Source organism: Nicotiana tabacum, chromosome 19, assembly GCF_000715075.1.
Source record: "Nicotiana tabacum cultivar K326 chromosome 19, ASM71507v2, whole genome shotgun sequence".
Taxonomy (NCBI): Eukaryota; Viridiplantae; Streptophyta; class Magnoliopsida; order Solanales; family Solanaceae; genus Nicotiana; species Nicotiana tabacum.
In genome coordinates, this window is record NC_134098.1 from 2,643,772 (window position 1) to 2,649,771 (window position 6,000).

The 6,000-nt window shown below is 36.6% G+C and overlaps 1 pseudogene; it reads right to left on the minus strand.

Annotated features, from left to right (window-relative positions):
- Positions 1–886: 886 nt before the first annotated feature.
- Positions 887–3,613, minus strand: LOC142173846 (receptor-like protein EIX2; annotated as a pseudogene).
- Positions 3,614–6,000: the final 2,387 nt, after the last annotated feature.

The window sequence follows — 6,000 nt, forward strand, 5'->3', positions numbered from 1 at the left end:
CATCACTTCTTTGTAAGTTTCTTTCAATGGCTAGGCTCGTTAGATTGGTTGAGCGATAGTGCATCAAATTAATGTCACGTCCTTAGTCGTTAACTAAGCTCCAATATACTGAAATGGAGCACATGTATGAGGAGTTTTCACGTCAGATTGGTTGAGTAATAGTGCATTAACTTCTATCCACTAACACTGTAAAGGAGTTTTTACATTAATAGGTTGCCAAATCAGAAAGCGATGTTTGACATAACGGAAACCATTTTGCAAGAAATATTTCAGCAGTCATATGAAAAGATATGTTTAATTCCTTACTGATGTGCAGATATCACCCAGAGCTTAGAATTTGTGTCTATGTTATGAGAAATATCGTCTCTAGAATGGATTTACAGCTAAGTAAGAATAACTTTTCTATTTTTTTCTATTTTGTAGGAATTTGATAATAGTACAAGGTTCAATTGATTGCTTTCTTGCTCAACAATACAAAATTATTTCCTCATGGAATGTTGTTTCAGTTTTTAGGTGAAGTTTGCGCTCTCAATTAATTAAGTACTCAATGGCTGGAATTGAGTCCTTTGCTACTAGTAGCAAAAGAGAGATTGAAACAGAGGTATTATTTATTTTTGAATCTTCTGTTATCTTTTTTATAGGCAACAATTAAACAATTCATCAGCCCTTTGATCTATTGGCAGTGCACATAGTTGAAAGGATATTAACTTTGCAATTTTCTGAGGTAGACGAACATAAATCAGAAAACACTAGTTAAGAACTTTGCAATTTTTAACAAGTTTACATTTGTTTTGTTTCCTTAAATAGTCATTTGCGAACAATCATAATTTGCGAACAGTTATCTACTATAACTAGGGAGATTAAAACAAAATGCCTAAACAAAATATCAACTGCAAACAGTTTTTTATTATTTATTGAAGGAAAAGTAAGCATATAATAACACTTTTGAGAAAAACAATCTCCTCAATCATATGCCTCCCCATATTTGTAACTTTACACACAAAGATTCCCAATAACTATCTAAAAAACGATAATAGGCATGTCTCCATGATCTCTTGAAAAGCAAACAAGAACATACTCTCCAAAAGCTAAGACCAAATCCTATTGCCATCGAAATGTAGAACCAATCCAGTTCATCTTCATCACGCTCATCCTTTTCGATATCAACATAAGAAATTTGACCACCAGAACTGCATTTCGCCAAGAGTGGAAGCCCGCAAAGCTCATTTCCCTGGAAACTCGAGGAATTAAAGCTTTGAAGTTGAGTGCCCACATGTATCTTTCCCGACAAATTGTTATAGGATAGATTCAAGAAGCTCAAAGTTGACAAACTCGATAAGCTTTGCGGGATTTGACCAGAAAGTTGATTTTCTGAAAGATCAAGGGATTCGAGCACTTTCATGTCGCCAATGCCATTTGGGATCCTACCTGTCAGATGGTTTTTGAGAAATTACAGATTCTCAATCCTACAAGACTGGTAAAACTTATGGGAATATCTCCAGATAGATTATTGTTAGACATATCCATGCTTGTAACCAATGCCAATATTTTATCATACTGGTAAATATTGCCTTTAGTTGTCACCATAGCGCTTTCTCTCACAAGTTCTCCAAATGCATCAAAACAATACTCAATATCAGCTTTCTCCAACTTATTTGCGGCGACCATTGCTGTTAAATTGCTAATACACCTTGGTATGGTTCCAAAAAACTATTGTTTGCAAGGTCTAAGATCTGAAGGTCTTTGAGGTAACAAATTTCTGGAGGCAATTCACCATAGAATCTGTTTGAGCTAAGGCTGAGGATTTTCAAATCTGAAAACTTCATTCCTAACCATGGTGGTAGTTGTCCAACGAATTCGTTCTCAGCTAAATCAATTTTCAGCAAATTTGTACAGTTTGCCAATGATGAAGGTAATGGACCAGTAAGTCTATTTCTTCGGAAGTCCAAAGAAATAAAATTACTTAAAACCTCCATGGATCTTGGTATGTCTCCAGTCAAGTTATTTTCTTTCATGATTAAAACTTTCAACTTTGGCCAATTCATCCAACAATCAGGAATTTTTCCTGACAAATCATTTCCCTCGAGGTTTAAGAACGCCAATGTATAAGATCTGTTCTTATTTGTTTCACACAAGAAGTGAGTGAGATAAACCTCCTGAAAAGGAATTGTTCGAGAGGTCTAGCTCAAATACATCTATATTGTTTGTGAGAAAGATCGAGAAGCAGAAGTTGAGAAGATAAGTTCCAAAACCAAGTTGGAACCTCGCCTTGTATTCCACCATTTGATATATCCACACTATCTATATTGTTTTGAGTTTGGAGCCACATGGGAAACTGAGGACCTATATTCCAGCCGCCTATATAAATAAGGATGGCTTGGAAAGGTGGAATCCAGTTCTGACTCACTTTTAAAGTCAGATTATTATGAGATGCTTTGAAATATCTTAATTGTGTCCAGTTGGTGAAAGGGCTTTCTGTTACAACACCTTCCAACATATTGTTAGAGATGTCAATTATTTCTAGCATTGGGAGTTGGCCATGACTTTCTGGGAGTGTTCTAGTCAGTTTATTGTTTCCTAGTCTCAATTTCGTAAAAAAAGAACAATTTCTCAATCCCGCTGGAAGAAAACTACTCCCACTCTTGAATAATTCAAATACTTCTCCCTCGAATAGATATTTTGAGAGATCAAGCGAACCTAATTTCGATAGCTTTCCAATTACATTCGGTAATTTTCTAGAAAGCATATTTTCAGAAAGATCAATGCTAGTTATTGAGCTCAAATTTGAAATCGCATTTTGAACTACTCCCTCAATATTGTTTCCTTGAAGATTAAGTGATTCCAAATCTTTGCATCGATATAACCAATTCGGGATAGTGGAGTTGAGGTTGTTGGATGAAAGATCAAGATTTCTAAATTTTGTTACGTTTCCAGCCTCACGCGGCATCGCACCTTCAATACCACTATCACTAAGCTTAAGATTATTAAGATCAAACAACCATTTGGGTAAAGGACAATTGAAAAAGTTGCCACTTGCCCTTAAGCTCGTGAGAGAAGTAAAGTTAACGGGGTCTTCGGGAAAATGGCCAATTAAATTACTAAGACTCAAATTAAGAGAAACAAAACTAGGGAGATTAAAAACCCATTTGGGAATAGAAGAACTAAAGTTATTTCAAGAAAGGTCGAGTGTTTCAAGTGAAGAAAAATTATGATGAAGTAGAGGTGGTATATTTGAAGACTACAATCATATAAACAAAGATCAACAAGAGAAGGAAGCATGTTAATGACCTGTAGCCAGTTAGTTGCATTGATGAGATCCACACTATAAATCATTGGCACACAACTCCTTCCCATTCACAACAATCTTTTCCAACAATCCAAGAGGAGAGAATTTGTGGGATCATATACTTCTTTCTTTAGACTCTCCAACGCTTGTTGCTCACTTTCTCTGTAAATGCCAATACAAACACTAAACTTGGTGTTTGTCAAAATGAAAAACAAGAAAAAACAGAATGTTATCGGTAACACCTTCATGATGTGCAAAGGTTTTCTTGTAGATTGTTATTAGGCCAGGCATACGTATATATAGCATTTAGAACTGTAGTTGAACAACTTGTTGATTCTAAAGTAATTTTGTCCTTTTAAAAACTATACAAAATATTATAATTAACGGATCTCAATTTCTTGCTAAGTCAAGTCTTCTCAAGTGTCCTTGTTTGGGATCATTTAACATCGTCTTAATTGATGCAGTGAAAACAACTGTTAGCTCCTTTTAGTTTGTAGTGATCATTTTATAAATTCTTTAATTGGAGGAAAAATTACCCTTTTTTAGTAAATAAAATTACCCTTACTTGGAGGTAATTCTTTAGTTAATTCCATGAAAAATAATGATCTCTCAACTCTAAAGAGATTAAAACGTAAAATATTTTCAACCCATCAGATTAGCCAAAAACAAATTCCGCAACTTTTGGATAAAATGTATTATAAAATGTACTCCATCAGTGTCCAAAAACAATGCTTTTGAAGTTTCCAACAAGAAGATGACAACGTTGGAAAAATTTGAAGTATCAAATGTCTGTGAAACGACTGTCACATCAACGACGAAAATAAATTCCTCCAGACCCAAAAAAAGGGTTTAATCGAGTCAAAAGAAAACTATATGACATATAATGGTCTATTGTCATACATCTTATTATGAAAAAAGTTATCACATAAATTAAAACCAAGATAATATACTAGTAATCTCTCTTGCTCATTAAATAGTCTTCGTAGAACAAGTCTTTCTACAAAGTCTTCTTTGCACATGAGGCCCTTTTTTTCACGTACCAATGACTTATTTCTATTCACTTAAACCCCTATTTTGGGGAAGAAGAATTTTCCTTCATTGCCTCACACTTTTGATGCGCTAAACCCCAAAGATTTGGGACCAAAAACAGCTAGCGATAATCATTGAATAAGTTTCATCTGGTTGAAGTGGATTAAAAGCGCGGAATGCATTTGCACCATCACCGTCTTTCTTAGTTGTATATAGCTCCTTTTTAGATGCTTCAATTATCTAATTTATATGATTCATCATTTGTTGTAACGATCCGGCCGGTCGTTTCGAGAGTTATACGCACGTTTCCCCCATTTTTGCTTCTTTTATGCTTTACAACTGTATTATATGGTATCGGGTTGGTTGGTTCGGGTCCGGAGTGGTTTCGGAGAGAAATTGAGACACTTAGTCTTTTTATTAGAAGCTTAAGTTAGAAAAGTCAACCGGATGTTGACTTGTATGTAAACGACCTCGGATTTAAATTTTTATGGTTCTGTTAGCTCCGTTAGGTAATTTTGGACTAAGAACTGCGTTCGAAATGTGATTTGGAGGTCCGTAGTAGAATTAGGTTTCAATTGGTGAAAGTTAAAAATTAGGCGATTTTGGTCGGCAGTAAAAATTTTGATATCGGGGTCGGAATGGAATTCCGAATGCTTGAGTAGGTTCGTGGTGTCACTTGTGACGTGTCGTGTGTGTAAAATTTGAGGTTATTCGAACGAGGTTTGATAGGTTTCGGCGTCATTTGCGGAATTCGGAAGTGTAGAAGTTCATTAAGCTTGCATGCATTTGTAATTCATGTTTTTAATGTTATTTGAGATGGTTTGAGGATTCGACTAAGTTCGTATGATATTTTGGAACTTGATGGTATGCTTGGTTGTGGTCCTGGGGGCCTCGAGTGAGTTTCGGGTGGTTAACGGATAGTTTTTGGACTTTGCAAAATGGCTGATAGCTGCTGGTGTAATTTTCTGGTTTTCTTATACGTGATCGTGTAGGCTTGTTTAGGGCAGAGGTGATTTTTGGCCTATGCGTTCGTGAAGCGATGTACGCATTCGTGTAGGTTTGGCTAGGTTGTGCATCGCGAACGTGTGGGCAATGCCGCATTCGCGAAGAGGAGAGGAGGAAATTGGGTGTCACGCATTTGTGCTTCGCGATCGCGTGAGGTGAGACGCGACCGCATAGGTTGGAGGTAGCTGGGGTACGCGATCGCGTGGAGGTCTCCGCGTTCGCGTTAGGTAAGCTGAGGGGGGCAGTCTATTTTGTGCTTCGCAATCGCGAGGCAATTTCCGCGATCGCGATTAAGGAGAACTGGGCAGCAGATTTAAATGTTCAAATCGAGAGTTTGAGTTCATAACACAAAAATTAATTTGAGAGCTCGGTGGGAGACGATTGTTGAAGAAATTTTCACGTGGGTGTTTGGGGTAAGTGATTCTTAGTTGGTTTTGACTAAATTTCATGATAATAACCTTAATTTCATCATTTAATTTGTGATTTGGGGATGGAAAATTGGGGAAAAAGTAGAAGTGTTCTTGAGATGGAATTTTGGGGTTTTGAATGGGATTTTGTTATCGGATTTAAGAAAATTTGGTATGGTTAGACTCGTGAGTGAATGGAATTTCGGGTTTTGTGATTTTCATCGAGTTTCAAGACGTGGGCCCGGGGGCCAGGTTCGGGCCAATTTGGGAATT